The 15,378-nt window shown below is 49.5% G+C and overlaps 1 long non-coding RNA gene across 1 annotated transcript; it reads right to left on the bottom strand.

Moving 5' to 3' along the window:
* Positions 1-13,029: 13,029 nt before the first annotated feature.
* Positions 13,030-15,028, bottom strand: LOC140723503 (uncharacterized). Its single transcript, XR_012097912.1, has 3 exons — positions 14,475-15,028; positions 13,960-14,096; positions 13,030-13,803 (listed from the first exon to the last, which is right to left on the bottom strand). It is a non-coding gene; the product is annotated as an uncharacterized lncRNA (long non-coding RNA).
* Positions 15,029-15,378: the final 350 nt, after the last annotated feature.

Consider the following 15,378-nt stretch of genomic DNA (forward strand, 5'->3'; position numbering starts at 1 on the left):
TCACTGGAACGTACCACTGCAGAGCACCACTCAAATATGCCCTGAACCTGTACCCCTCCATAACCGCTCTGTCTCACAGGAACGTACCAATGCAGAACTCCACACAAATATGCCCTGAACCTGTACCCTGCATAAACTCCCTGTCTCACTGGAACGTAGCATTGCAGAACACCACACAAATATGCCCTGAACCTGTACCCCTCCATAACCACCCTGTCTCACTAGAACGTACCAATGCAGAACTCCACACAAATATGCCCTGAAACTGTACCGGTCCATAACCTCCCTGTCTCAGTGGAACGTACCACTGCAGAACTCCAGACAAATATGCCCTGAACCTGTACCCTGCATAACCTCCCTGTCTCACTGGAACGTACCAATGCAGAACTCCACACAAATATGCCCTGAACCTGTAACCTCCATAACCTCCCTGTCTCACTGGAACGTACCAATGCCGAACTCCACTCAAATATGCCCTGAACCTTTACCCTGCATAACCTCCCTGTCTCACTGGAACGTACCACTGCAGAACACCACACAAATATGCCCTGAACATGTACCCGTCCATATTCTCCCTGTCTCAGTGGAACGTCCCACTGCAGAACTCCACACAAAAATGCATTGAACCTGTACCCTCCATAACCTCCCTGTCTCACTGGAATGTACCAATGCAGAACTCCAAAAAAATATGCCCTGAACCTGTACCCGTCCATTACCTCCCTTTCTCACTGGAACGTACCACTGCAGAACTCAACACAAATATGCCCTGATGCTGTACCCTCCATAACCTCCCTGTCTCACTGGAATGTACCAATGCAGAACTACACACAAATATGCCCTGAACCTGTACCCCTTCATAACCTCCTTGTCTCACTGGAACGTACCAATGCAGAACTCCACACAAAAATGCCCTGAACCTGTACCCCTCCATAACCTCCCTGTCTCACTGGAACGTACCAATGCAGAACTCCACACAAATATGCCCTGAACCTGTACCCCTCCATAACCTCCCTGTCTCACTGGAACGTACCACTGCAGAACTCCACACAAATATGCCCTGAACCTGTACCCTGCATAACCTCCAGGTCTCACTGGAATGTACCAATGCAGAACTACACACAAATATGCCCTGAACCTGTACCCTGCATAACCTCCCTGTCTCACTGGAACGTACCAATGCAGAACTCCACACAAATATGCCCTGAACCTGTAACCTCCATAACCTCCCTGTCTCACTGGAACGTACCAATGCCGAACTCCACTCAAATATGCCCTGAACCTTTACCCTGCATAACCTCCCTGTCTCACTGGAACGTACCACTGCAGAACACCACACAAATATGCCCTGAACATGTACCCGTCCATATTCTCCCTGTCTCAGTGGAACGTCCCACTGCAGAACTCCACACAAAAATGCATTGAACCTGTACCCTCCATAACCTCCCTGTCTCACTGGAATGTACCAATGCAGAACTCCAAAAAAATATGCCCTGAACCTGTACCCGTCCATTACCTCCCTTTCTCACTGGAACGTACCACTGCAGAACTCAACACAAATATGCCCTGATGCTGTACCCTCCATAACCTCCCTGTCTCACTGGAATGTACCAATGCAGAACTACACACAAATATGCCCTGAACCTGTACCCCTTCATAACCTCCTTGTCTCACTGGAACGTACCAATGCAGAACTCCACACAAAAATGCCCTGAACCTGTACCCCTCCATAACCTCCCTGTCTCACTGGAACGTACCAATGCAGAACTCCACACAAATATGCCCTGAACCTGTACCCCTCCATAACCTCCCTGTCTCACTGGAACGTACCACTGCAGAACTCCACACAAATATGCCCTGAACCTGTACCCTGCATAACCTCCAGGTCTCACTGGAATGTACCAATGCAGAACTACACACAAATATGCCCTGAACCTGTACCCCTCCTTAACCTCCCTGTCTCACTGGAACGTACCAATGCAGAACTCCACACAAATATGCCCTGAAACTGTACCCGTCCATAAACTCCCTGTCTCACTGGAAAGCACCAATGCCGAATTCCACTCAAATATGCCCTGAACCTGTACCCCTCCATAACCACCCTGTCTCACTGGAACGTGCCAATGCAGAACTCCACACAAATATGCCCTGAGACTGTACCCGTCCATAACCTCCCTGTCTCACTGGAACGTACCACTGCAGAACTCCACACAAATATGCCCTGAACCTGTACCCTGCATAACCTCCCTGCCTCACTGGAACGTACCACTGCAGAACACCACACAAATATGCCCTGAACCTGTACCCGTCCATATTCTCCCTGTCTCAGTAGAACGTCCCACTGCAGAACTCCACACAAAAATGCATTGAACCTGTACCCTCCATAACCTCCCTGTCTCACTGGAATGTACAAATGCAGAACTCAAAACAAATATGCCCTGAACCTGTACCCGTCCATTACCTCCCTTTCTCACTGGAACGTACCACTGCAGAACTCAACACAAATATGCCTTGATGCTGTACCCTCCATAACCTCCCTGTCTCACTGGAATGTACCAATGCAGAACTACACACAAATATGCCCTGAACCTGTACCCCTCCATAACCTCCTTGTCTCACTGGAACGTACCAATGCAGAACTCCACACAAAAATGCCCTGAACCTGTACCCCTCCATAACCTCCCTGTCTCACTGGAACGTACCAATGCAGAACTCCACACAAATATGCCCTAAACCTGTACCCCTCCATAGCTTCCCTGTCTCACTGGAACGTACCAATGCAGAACTCCATACAAATATGCCCTGAACCTGTACCCGTCCATAACCTCCCTGTCTCACTGAAACGTCCAACTGCAGAATTCCACACAAATTTGCTATGAACCTGTACCCTGCATAACCTCCCTGTCTGATTGGAACGTACCAATGCAGAACTCCACACAAATATGCCCTGAACCTGTACCCGTCCATAACCTCCCTGTCTCACTGGAAAGCACCAATGCCGAACTCCACTCAAATATGCCCTGAACCTGTACCCTGCATAACCTCCCTGTCTCACTGGAACGTACCATTGCAGAACACCACACAAATATGCCCTGAACCTGTACCCCTCCATAACCACCCTGTCTCACTAGAACGTACCAATGCAGAACTCCACACAAATATGCCCTGAAACTGTACCTGTGCATAACCTCCCTGTCTCACTGGAACGTACCACTGCAGAACTCCAGACAAATATGCCCTGAACCTGTACCCTGCATAACCTCCCTGTCTCACTGGAACGTACCACTGCAGAGCACCACACAAATATGCCCTGAACCTGTACCCCTCCATAACCGCTCTGTCTCACTGGAACGTACCAATGCAGAACTCCACAAAAATATGCCCTGAACCTGTACCCGCCTATAACCTCATTGTCTCACTGGAACTTACCAATGCAGAACTCCACACAAATTTGCCCTGAACCTGTACACCTCCATTACCACCCTGTCTCACTGGAACGTACCAATGCAGAACTCCACACAAATATGCCCTGAACATGTTACCTCCATAACCTCCCTGTCTCACTGGAACGTACCAATGCAGAACTCCACACAAATATGCCCTGAACCTGTACCCCTTCATAACCTCCCTGTCTCACTGGAACTCACCAATGCCGAACTCCACTCAAATATGCCCTGAACCTGTACCCGTCCATTACCTCCCTGTCTCACTGGAACGTACCACTGCAGAACTCAACACAAATATGCCCTGATGCTGTACGCTCCATAACCTCCCGGTCTCACTGGAATGTACCAATGTAGAACTACACACAAATATGCCCTGAACCTGTACCCCTCCATAACCTCCCTGTCTCACTGGAACGTACCAATGCAGAACTCCACACAAATATCCCCTGAACCTGTACCCCTCCATAACCTCCCTGTCTCACTGGAACGTCCCAACGCAGAACTCCACACAAATATGCCCTGAACCTGTACCCTCCATAACCTGCCTGTCACACTGGAACGTACCATTGCAGAACACCACACAAATATGCCCTGAACCTGTACCCCGCAATAACCTCCCTGTCTCACTGGAACGTACCAATGCAGAACTCAACACAAATATGCCCTGATGCTGTACCCTCCATAACCTCCCTGTCTCACTGGAATGTACCAATGCAGAACTACACACAAATATGCCCTGAACCTGTACCCCTCCATAACCTCCTTGTCTCACTGGAACGTACCAATGCAAAACTCCACACAAATATGCCCTGAACCTGTACCCCTCCATAACCTCCCTGTCTCACTGGAACGTACCAATGCAGAACTCCACACAAATATGCCCTGAACCTGTACCCCTCCATAGCTTCCCAGTCTCACTGGAACGTACCAATGCAGAACTCCACACAAATATGCCCTGAACCTGTTCCCGTCCATAACCTCCCTGTCTCACTGGAACGTCCGACTGCAGAATTCCACACAAATTTGCTATGAACCTGTACCCTCCATAACCTCCCTGTCTGATTGGAACGTTCCAATGCAGAACACCACACAAATATGCCCTGAACCTGTACCCCTCCATAACCTCCCTGTCTCACTGGAACTCACCAATGCAGAACTCCACACAAATATGCCCTGAACCTGTACCCTGCATAACCTCCCTGTCTCACTGGAACGTACCATTGCAGAACACCACACAAATATGCCCTGAACCTGTACCCCTCCATAACCACCCTGTCTCACTAGAAGGTACCAATGCAGAACTCCACACAAATATGCCCGGAAACTGTACCGGTCCATAACCTCCCTGTCTCACTGGAACGTACCACTGCAGAGCACCACTCAAATATGCCCTGAACCTGTACCCCTCCATAACCGCTCTGTCTCACAGGAACGTACCAATGCAGAACTCCACACAAATATGCCCTGAACCTGTACCCTGCATAAACTCCCTGTCTCACTGGAACGTAGCATTGCAGAACACCACACAAATATGCCCTGAACCTGTACCCCTCCATAACCACCCTGTCTCACTAGAACGTACCAATGCAGAACTCCACACAAATATGCCCTGTAACTGTACCGGTCCATAAACTCCCTGTCTCACTGGAACGTACCAATGCCGAACTCCACTCAAATATGCCCTGAACCTTTACCCTGCATAACCTCCCTGTCTCACTGGAACGTACCACTGCAGAACACAACACAAATATGCCCTGAACATGTACCCGTCCATATTCTCCCTGTCTCAGTGGAACGTCCCACTGCAGAACTCCACACAAAAATGCATTGAACCTGTACCCTCCATAACCTCCCTGTCTCACTGGAATGTACAAATGCAGAACTCCAAACAAATATGCCCTGAACCTGTACCCGACCATTACCTCCCTTTCTCACTGGAACGTACCACTGCAGAACTCAACACAAATATGCCCTGATGCTGTACCCTCCATAACCTCCCTGTCTCACTGGAATGTACCAATGCAGAACTACACACAAATATGCCCTGAACCTGTACCCCTTCATAACCTCCTTGTCTCACTGGAACGTACCAATGCAGAACTCCACACAAAAATGCCCTGAACCTGTACCCCTCCATAACCTCCCTGTCTCACTGGAACGTACCACTGCAGAACTCCACACAAATATGCCCTGAACCTGTACCCTGCATAACCTCCAGGTCTCACTGGAATGTACCAATGCAGAACTACACACAAATATGCCCTGAACCTGTACCCCTCCTTAACCTCCCTGTCTCACTGGAACGTACCAATGCAGAACTCCACACAAATATGCCCTGAAACTGTACCCGTCCATAAACTCCCTGTCTCACTGGAAAGCACCAATGCCGAATTCCACTCAAATATGCCCTGAACCTGTACACCTCCATAACCACCCTGTCTCACTGGAACGTACCAATGCAGAACTCCACACAAATATGCCATGAGACTGTACCCGTCCATAACCTCCCTGTCTCACTGGAACGTACCACTGCAGAACTCCACACAAATATGCCCTGAACCTGTACCCTGCATAACCTCCCTGCCTCACTGGAACGTACCACTGCAGAACACCACACAAATATGCCCTGAACCTGTACCCCTCCATAACCGCTCTGTCTCACTGGAACGTACCAATGCAGAACTCCACACAAATATGCCCTGAACATGTACCCGTCCATATTCTCCCTGTCTCAGTAGAACGTCCCACTGCAGAACTCCACACAAAAATGCATTGAACCTGTACCCTCCATAACCTCCCTGTCTCACTGGAATGTACAAATGCAGAACTCCAAACAAATATGCCCTGAACCTGTACCCGTCCATTACCTCCCTTTCTCACTGGAACGTACCACTGCAGAACTCAACACAAATATGCCCTGATGCTGTACCCTCCATAACCTCCCTGTCTCACTGGAATGTACCAATGCAGAACTACACACAAATATGCCCTGAACCTGTACCCCTCCATAACCTCCTTGTCTCACTGGAACGTACCAATGCAGAACTCCACACAAAAATGCCCTGAACCTGTACCCCTCCATAACCTCCCTGTCTCACTGGAACGTACCAATGCAGAACTCCACACAAATATGCCCTGAACCTGTACCCCTCCATAGCTTCCCTGTCTCACTGGAACGTACCAATGCAGAACTCCATACAAATATGCCCTGAACCTGTACCCGTCCATAACCTCCCTGTCTCACTGAAACGTCCAACTGCAGAATTCCACACAAATTTGCTATGAACCTGTACCCTCCATAACCTCCCTGTCTGATTGGAACGTACCAATGCAGAACTCCACACAAATATGCCCTGAACCTGTACCCGTCCATAACCTCCCTGTCTCACTGGAAAGCACCAATGCCGAACTCCACTCAAATATGCCCTGAAGCTGTACCCTGCATAACCTCCCTGTCTCACTGGAACGTACCATTGCAGAACACCACACAAATATGCCCTGAAACTGTACCCTGCATAACCTCCCTGTCTCACTAGAACGTACCAATGCAGAACTCCACACAAATATGCCCTGAAACTGTACCTGTGCATAACCTCCCTGTCTCACTGGAACGTACCACTGCAGAACTCCAGACAAATATGCCCTGAACCTGTACCCTGCATAACCTCCCTGTCTCACTGGAACGTACCACTGCAGAGCACCACACAAATATGCCCTGAACCTGTACCCCTCCATAACCGCTCTGTCTCACTGGAACGTACCAATGCAGAACTCCACAAAAATATGCCCTGAACCTGTACCCGCCTATAACCTCATTGTCTCACTGGAACTTACCAATGCAGAACTCCACACAAATTTGCCCTGAACCTGTACACCTCCATTACCACCCTGTCTCACTGGAACGTACCAATGCAGAACTCCACACAAATATGCCCTGAACATGTTACCTCCATAACCTCCCTGTCTCACTGGAACGTACCAATGCAGAACTCCACACAAATATGCCCTGAACCTGTACCCCTTCATAACCTCCCTGTCTCACTGGAACTCACCAATGCCGAACTCCACTCAAATATGCCCTGAACCTGTACCCGTCCATTACCTCCCTGTCTCACTGGAACGTACCACTGCAGAACTCAACACAAATATGCCCTGATGCTGTACGCTCCATAACCTCCCGGTCTCACTGGAATGTACCAATGCAGAACTACACACAAATATGCCCTGAACCTGTACCCCTCCATAACCTCCCTGTCTCACTGGAACGTACCAATGCAGAACTCCACACAAATATCCCCTGAACCTGTACCCCTCCATAACCTCCCTGTCTCACTGGAACGTCCCAACGCAGAACTCCACACAAATATGCCCTGAACCTGTACCCTCCATAACCTGCCTGTCACACTGGAACGTACCATTGCAGAACACCACACAAATATGCCCTGAACCTGTACCCCGCAATAACCTCCCTGTCTCACTGGAACGTACCAATGCAGAACTCAACACAAATATGCCCTGATGCTGTACCCTCCATAACCTCCCTGTCTCACTGGAATGTACCAATGCAGAACTACACACAAATATGCCCTGAACCTGTACCCCTCCATAACCTCCTTGTCTCACTGGAACGTACCAATGCAAAACTCCACACAAATATGCCCTGAACCTGTACCCCTCCATAACCTCCCTGTCTCACTGGAACGTACCAATGCAGAACTCCACACAAATATGCCCTGAACCTGTACCCCTCCATAGCTTCCCTGTCTCACTGGAACGTACCAATGCAGAACTCCACACAAATATGCCCTGAACCTGTACCCGTCCATAACCTCCCTGTCTCACTGGAACGTCCGACTGCAGAATTCCACACAAATTTGCTATGAACCTGTACGCTCCATAACCACCCTGTCTCACTGGAACTCCCCAATGCAGAAATCCACACAAATATGCCCTGAACCTGTACCCTGCATAACCTCCCTGTCTCACTGGAACGTACCATTCCAGAACACCACACAAATATGCCCTGAACCTGTACCCCTCCATAACCACCCTGTCTCACTAGAAGGTACCAATGCAGAACTCCACACAAATATGCCCGGAAACTGTACCGGTCAATAACCTCCCTGTCTCACTGGAACGTACCACTGCAGAGCACCACTCAAATATGCCCTGAACCTGTACCCCTTCATAACCGCTCTGTCTCACAGGAACGTACCAATGCAGAACTCCACACAAATATGCCCTGAACCTGTACCCTGCATAACCTCCCTGTCTCACTGGAACGTAGCATTGCAGAACACCACACAAATATGCCCTGAACCTGTACCCCTCCATAACCACCCTGTCTCACTAGAACGTACCAATGCAGAACTCCACACAAATATGCCCTGAAACTGTACCGGTCCATAACCTCCCTGTCTCACTGGAACGTACCACTGCAGAACTCCAGACAAATATGCCCTGAACCTGTACCCTGCATAACCTCCCTGTCTCACTGGAACGTACCAATGCAGAACTCCACACAAATATGCCCTGAACCTGTAACCTCCATAACCTCTCTGTCTCACTGGAACGTACCAATGCAGAACTCCACACAAATATGCCCTGAACCTGTACCCCTCCATAACCTCCCTGTCTCACTGGAACTCACCAATGCCGAACTCCACTCAAATATGCCCTGAACCTTTACCCTGCATAACCTCCCTGTCTCACTGGAACGTACCACTGCAGAACACCACACAAATATGCACTGAACCTGTACCCCGAAATAACCGCCCTGTCTCACTGGAACGTACCAATGCAGAACTCCACACAAATATGCCCTGAACATGTACCCGTCCATATTCTCCCAGTCTCAGTGGAACATCCCACTGCAGAACTCCACACAAACATGCATTGAACCTGTACCCTCCATAACCTCCCTGTCTCACTGGAAAGAACCAAAGCAGAACTCCAAACACATATGCCCTGAACCTGTACCCGTCCATTACCTCCCTGTCTCACTGGAACGTACCACTGCAGAACTCAACACAAATATGCCCTGATGCTGTACGCTCCATAACCTCCCGGTCTCACTGGAATGTACCAATGCAGAACTACACACTAATATGCCCTGAACCTGTACGCCTCCATAACCTCCCTGTCTCACTGGAACGTACCAATGCAGAACTCCTCACAAATATCCCCTGAACCTGTACCCCTCCATAACCTCCCTGTCTCACTGGAACGTCCCAACGCAGAACTCCACACAAATATGCCCTGAACCTGTAACCTCCATAACCTGCCTGTCACACTGGAACGTACCATTGCAGAACACCACACAAATATGCCCTGAACCTGTACCCCGCAATAACCTCCCTGTCTCACTGGAACGTACCAATGCAGAACTCCAGACAAATATGCCCTGAAACTGTACCCCTCCATAACTTCCCTGTCTCACTGGAACGTACCAATGCAGAACTCCACACAAATATGCCCTGAACCTGTACCCGTCCATAATCTCCCTGTCTCACTGGAACGTCCCACTGCAGAACTCCACGCAAATTTGCCATGAACCTGTACCCTCCATAACCTCCCTGTCTGACTAGAAAGTACCAATGCGGAACTCCACACAAATATGCCCTGAAACTGTACCCATCCATAACCTCCCTGTCTCACTGGAACGTACCACTGCAGAACTCCACACAAATATGCCCTGAACCTCTACCCTGCATAACCTCCCGGTCTCACTGGAATGTACCAATGCAGAACTACACACAAATATGCCCTGAACCTGTACCCCTCCATAACCTCCCTGTCTCACTGGAACATCCCAACGCAGAACTCCACACAAATATGCCCTGAACCTGTAACCTCCATAACCTGCCTGTCACACTGGAACGTATCATTGCAGATCACCACACAAATAAGCCCTGAACCTGTACCCCGCAATAACCTCCCTGTCTCACTGGAACGTACCAATGCAGAACTCCAGACAAATATGCCCTGAACCTGTACCCCTCCATAACTTCCCTGTCTCACTGGAACGTACCAATGCAGAACTCCACACAAATATGCCCTGAACCTGTACCCGTCCATAACCTCCCTGTCTCACTGGAACGTCCCACTGCAGAACACCACACAAATATACATTGAACCTGTACCCTCCATAACCTCCCTGTCTCACTGGAATGTACCAATGCAGAACTCCAAACAAATATGCCCTGAACCTGTACCCGTCCATTACCTCCCTTTCTCACTGGAACGTACCACTGCAGAACTCAACACAAATATGCCATGATGCTGTACCCTCCATAACCTCCTTGTCTCACTGGAATGTACCAATGCAGAACTACACACAAATATGCCCTGAACCTGTACCCCTCCATAACCTCCTTGTCTCACTGGAACGTACCAATGCAGAACTCCACACAAATATGCCCTGAACCTGTACCCTCCATAACCTCCCTGTCTGATTGGAACGTCCCACTGCAGAACTCCAAACAAATATACATTGAACCTGTACCCTCCATAACCTCCCTGTCTCACTGGAAAGTACCAATGCGGAACTCCACACAAATATGCCCTGAAACTGTACCCATCCATAACCTCCCTGTCTCACTGGAACGTCCCACTGCAGAACTCCACACAAATATACATTGAACCTGTACCCTCCATAAACTCCCTGTCTCACTGGAATGTACCAATGCAGAACTCCAAACAAATATGCCCTGAACCTGTACCCGTCCATTACCTCCCTTTCTCACTGGAACGTACCACTGCAGAACTCAACCCCAATTTGCCCTGATGCTGTACCCTCCATAACCTCCCTGTCTGATTGGAACGTTCCAATGCAGAACTCCACACAAATATGCCCTGAACCTGTACCCCTCCATAACCTCCCTGTCTCACTGGAACTCACCAATTCAGAAATCCACACAAATATGCCCTGAACCTGTACCCTGCATAACCTCCCTGTCTCACTGGAACGTACCATTGCAGAACACCACACAAATATGCCCTGAACCTGTACCCCTCCATAACCACCCTGTCTCACTAGAAGGTACCAATGCAGAACTCCACACAAATATGCCCGGAAACTGTACCGGTCAATAACCTCCCTGTCTCACTGGAACGTACCACTGCAGAGCACCACTCAAATATGCCCTGAACCTGTACCCCTTCATAACCGCTCTGTCTCACAGGAACGTACCAATGCAGAACTCCACACAAATATGCCCTGAACCTGTACCCTGCATAACCTCCCTGTCTCACTGGAACGTAGCATTGCAGAACACCACACAAATATGCCCTGAACCTGTACCCCTCCATAACCACCCTGTCTCACTAGAACGTACCAATGCAGAACTCCACACAAATATGCCCTGAAACTGTACCGGTCCATAACCTCCCTGTCTCACTGGAACGTACCACTGCAGAACTCCAGACAAATATGCCCTGAACCTGTACCCTGCATAACCTCCCTGTCTCACTGGAACGTACCAATGCAGAACTCCACACAAATATGCCCTGAACCTGTAACCTCCATAACCTCCCTGTCTCACTGGAACGTACCAATGCAGAACTCCACACAAATATGCCCTGAACCTGTACCCCTCCATAACCTCCCTGTCTCACTGGAACGTACCACTGCAGAACACCACACAAATATGCACTGAACCTGTACCCCGAAATAACCGCCCTGTCTCACTGGAACGTACCAATGCAGAACTCCACACAAATATGCCCTGAACATGTACCCGTCCATATTCTCCCAGTCTCAGTGGAACATCCCACTGCAGAACTCCACACAAACATGCATTGAACCTGTACCCTCCATAACCTCCCTGTCTCACTGGAAAGAACCAAAGCAGAACTGCAAACACATATGCCCTGAACCTGTACCCGTCCATTACCTCCCTGTCTCACTGGAACGTACCACTGCAGAACTCAACACAAATATGCCCTGATGCTGTACGCTCCATAACCTCCCGGTCTCACTGGAATGTACCAATGCAGAACTACACACTAATATGCCCTGAACCTGTACGCCTCCATAACCTCCCTGTCTCACTGGAACGTACCAATGCAGAACTCCTCACAAATATCCCCTGAACCTGTACCCCTCCATAACCTCCCTGTCTCACTGGAACGTCCCAACGCAGAACTCCACACAAATATGCCCTGAACCTGTACCCTCCATAACCTGCCTGTCACGCTGGAACGTACCATTGCAGAACACCACACAAATATGCCCTGAACCTGTACCCCGCAATAACCTCCCTGTCTCACTGGAACGTACCAATGCAGAACTCCAGACAAATATGCCCTGAAACTGTACCCCTCCATAACTTCCCTGTCTCACTGGAACGTACCAATGCAGAACTCCACACAAATATGCCCTGAACCTGTACCCGTCCATAATCTCCCTGTCTCACTGGAACTCACCAATGCCGAACTCCACACAAATATGCCCTGAACCTCTACCCTGCATAACCTCCCTGTCTCACTGGAATGTACCAATGCAGAACTACACACAAATATGCCCTGAACCTTGTTGGGCTTGAAATTCTGCCCTGTGTTCGTTTAGGAAGAGAGACAACTTACACCGGAATATTACAAAACGTGGCTTTATTGCAGAATTCGTAACTGGCACAGCGAATCCACGGAGTCGCTGGAGAAGGCGTTCTGTTTTCCCCTTACAATCTGCTCTTATTTATACCCCTTTTCCCCCCAGCACAACCCCGCTACATATTAGGTAATATCGGGCACTTGTGTCCATCTTATTGGCCCGCAGCCATATGCTCACGAGTTACCTGTTTCTTTTGTTTACTGAATCGCGTGACACTAGTAGTTTCGATGTAGCGGGGTCCCCAGTTTCGCTCCCCCCTCCCTCGCATCCCGGCCTCCTAACATTATGTGTGTTACGTGAGCCACTCCTGACCTGTAATGGCAGTCTCGAATTAACCCCAACACTCCCTCCCTTGGCCTCCCAGAGGCCACATCCCCACATCCCTTACAATCTTTTCCGCGGCTGCCGGGATCAGGCAGAGAGGTGAGCGTCCCCCGGCACTCTTTGGCGTGTCCTCCCTATTTGCTTATCCTGATTTGTCCGACCTAGGGTCACAAAATATGGGTAGGGGTTCCCTAAACATCCGCAATTTTTACAAGTAGCATGCAACATTTCAGAAAACTTAATCAATAACAAATTCACAATCCCCCCCTTGCCATGGTCCATTTCAGTCCGTGTCCTCACATAGCGCGTCCGCTTTCCGGGAGGGCCGTGTCCTCCCCTTCCACCGGGAACAAGGGTGCCTGGTACGCCGGTGGAGGTCCATTCTTTCCAGTCAAGGCTCGATCTATAGTCCGGATGACTAGGGTCCTAATACAGGGTATGCAACAACAACCACACGTGATAAAGATAGCAATTTAAATAGACAGTCCTAGAGCCGACTGTCCCAGAAACGCTCCCCACTTGCCAGAGATCTTATTTAGCCAGTAGAAAATGATGCCAGTTATTGTCCCCCTCCCTTCTTACCTTTTAATGCCCTGTTGGAGACCTCGGCGACAGGGTATGGACCATGCCACCGTTTTCCGTTCCAGGTGAGCTTCCCTGGGCCTCGGAGGAACACTTCCACTCCTACCTTGATGGTGTCCGACCCCTGCGGCTGCTCACTGTTAGATTATTGAACTCGCACAGTTATCAATTTTACCATATTTCTAAAAACTCTCATATACTCTGTTACTCAACACACAAATGTCTGAGATTTGGTAACTCGAAATTGGAAGTGCTCCATGGCTCCCTAGTACACAGAGAGGATCAAATGTGGGACGGTCGCCTTTCAAAACCTGACCTTCGCGTGGGAGATTTCTCCTCTTAACAACCAGTCTAAGGTAGGCGCCGTCATTATCCCTGTGTACTACGGTGTCCGCAACACTTTTCTCCTCACTCCTGAGACTTTTATGCCCATCGTGGGCGGCGGGTACCCTCACTCAGAAGACTTTTCCACGGGCGGAGAATCTTCCTAAAAACAGATAAGAGTTAGTACTTACCAGTCACGATTCTGCACCGGGAATGATCTCTCCCAGGGTAATTTGGGGTTGGTGAGGATCCGTCAGCAGACAAGATCTAACTCAGTGATTTAACTATCTAGTGGAAGTCTTAGATATAACAGGCACTTCCTGACCTTAGTCGAGCTTGCGGCCGCAAGTTGTCTGCCGTCGGACCCGCCAGCCTGTGTTGTCTCTCCCTCCCCACGTCGGGGTCACCAAATGTTGGGCTTGAAATTCTGCCCTGTGTTCGTTTAGGAAGAGAGACAACTTACACCGGAATATTACAAAACGTGGCTTTATTGCAGAATTCGTAACTGGCACAGCGAATCCACGGAGTCGCTGGAGAAGGCGTTCTGTTTTCCCCTTACAATCTGCTCTTATTTATACCCCTTTTCCCCCCAGCACAACCCCGCTACATATTAGGTAATATCGGGCACTTGTGTCCATCTTATTGGCCCGCAGCCATATGCTCACGAGTTACCTGTTTCTTTTGTTTACTGAATCGCGTGACACTAGTAGTTTCGATGTAGCGGGGTCCCCAGTTTCGCTCCCCCCTCCCACGCATCCCGGCCTCCTAACATTATGTGTGTTACGTGAGCCACTCCTGACCTGTAATGGCAGTCTCGAATTAACCCCAACAACCTGTACCCCTCCATAACCTCCCTGTCTCACTGGAACATCCCAACGCAGAACTCCACACAAATATGCCCTGAACCTGTAACCTCCATAACCTGCCTGTCACACTGGAACGTACCATTGCAGATCACCACACAAATAAGCCCTGAACCTGTACCCCGCAATAACCTCCCTGTCTCACTGGAACGTACCAATGCAGAACTCCAGACAAATATGCCCTGAACCTGTACCCCTCCATAACTTCCCTGTCTCACTGGAACGTACCAAT

The sequence above is a fragment of the Hemitrygon akajei genome, unplaced genomic scaffold, assembly GCF_048418815.1.
Source record: "Hemitrygon akajei unplaced genomic scaffold, sHemAka1.3 Scf000116, whole genome shotgun sequence".
Taxonomy (NCBI): Eukaryota; Metazoa; Chordata; class Chondrichthyes; order Myliobatiformes; family Dasyatidae; genus Hemitrygon; species Hemitrygon akajei.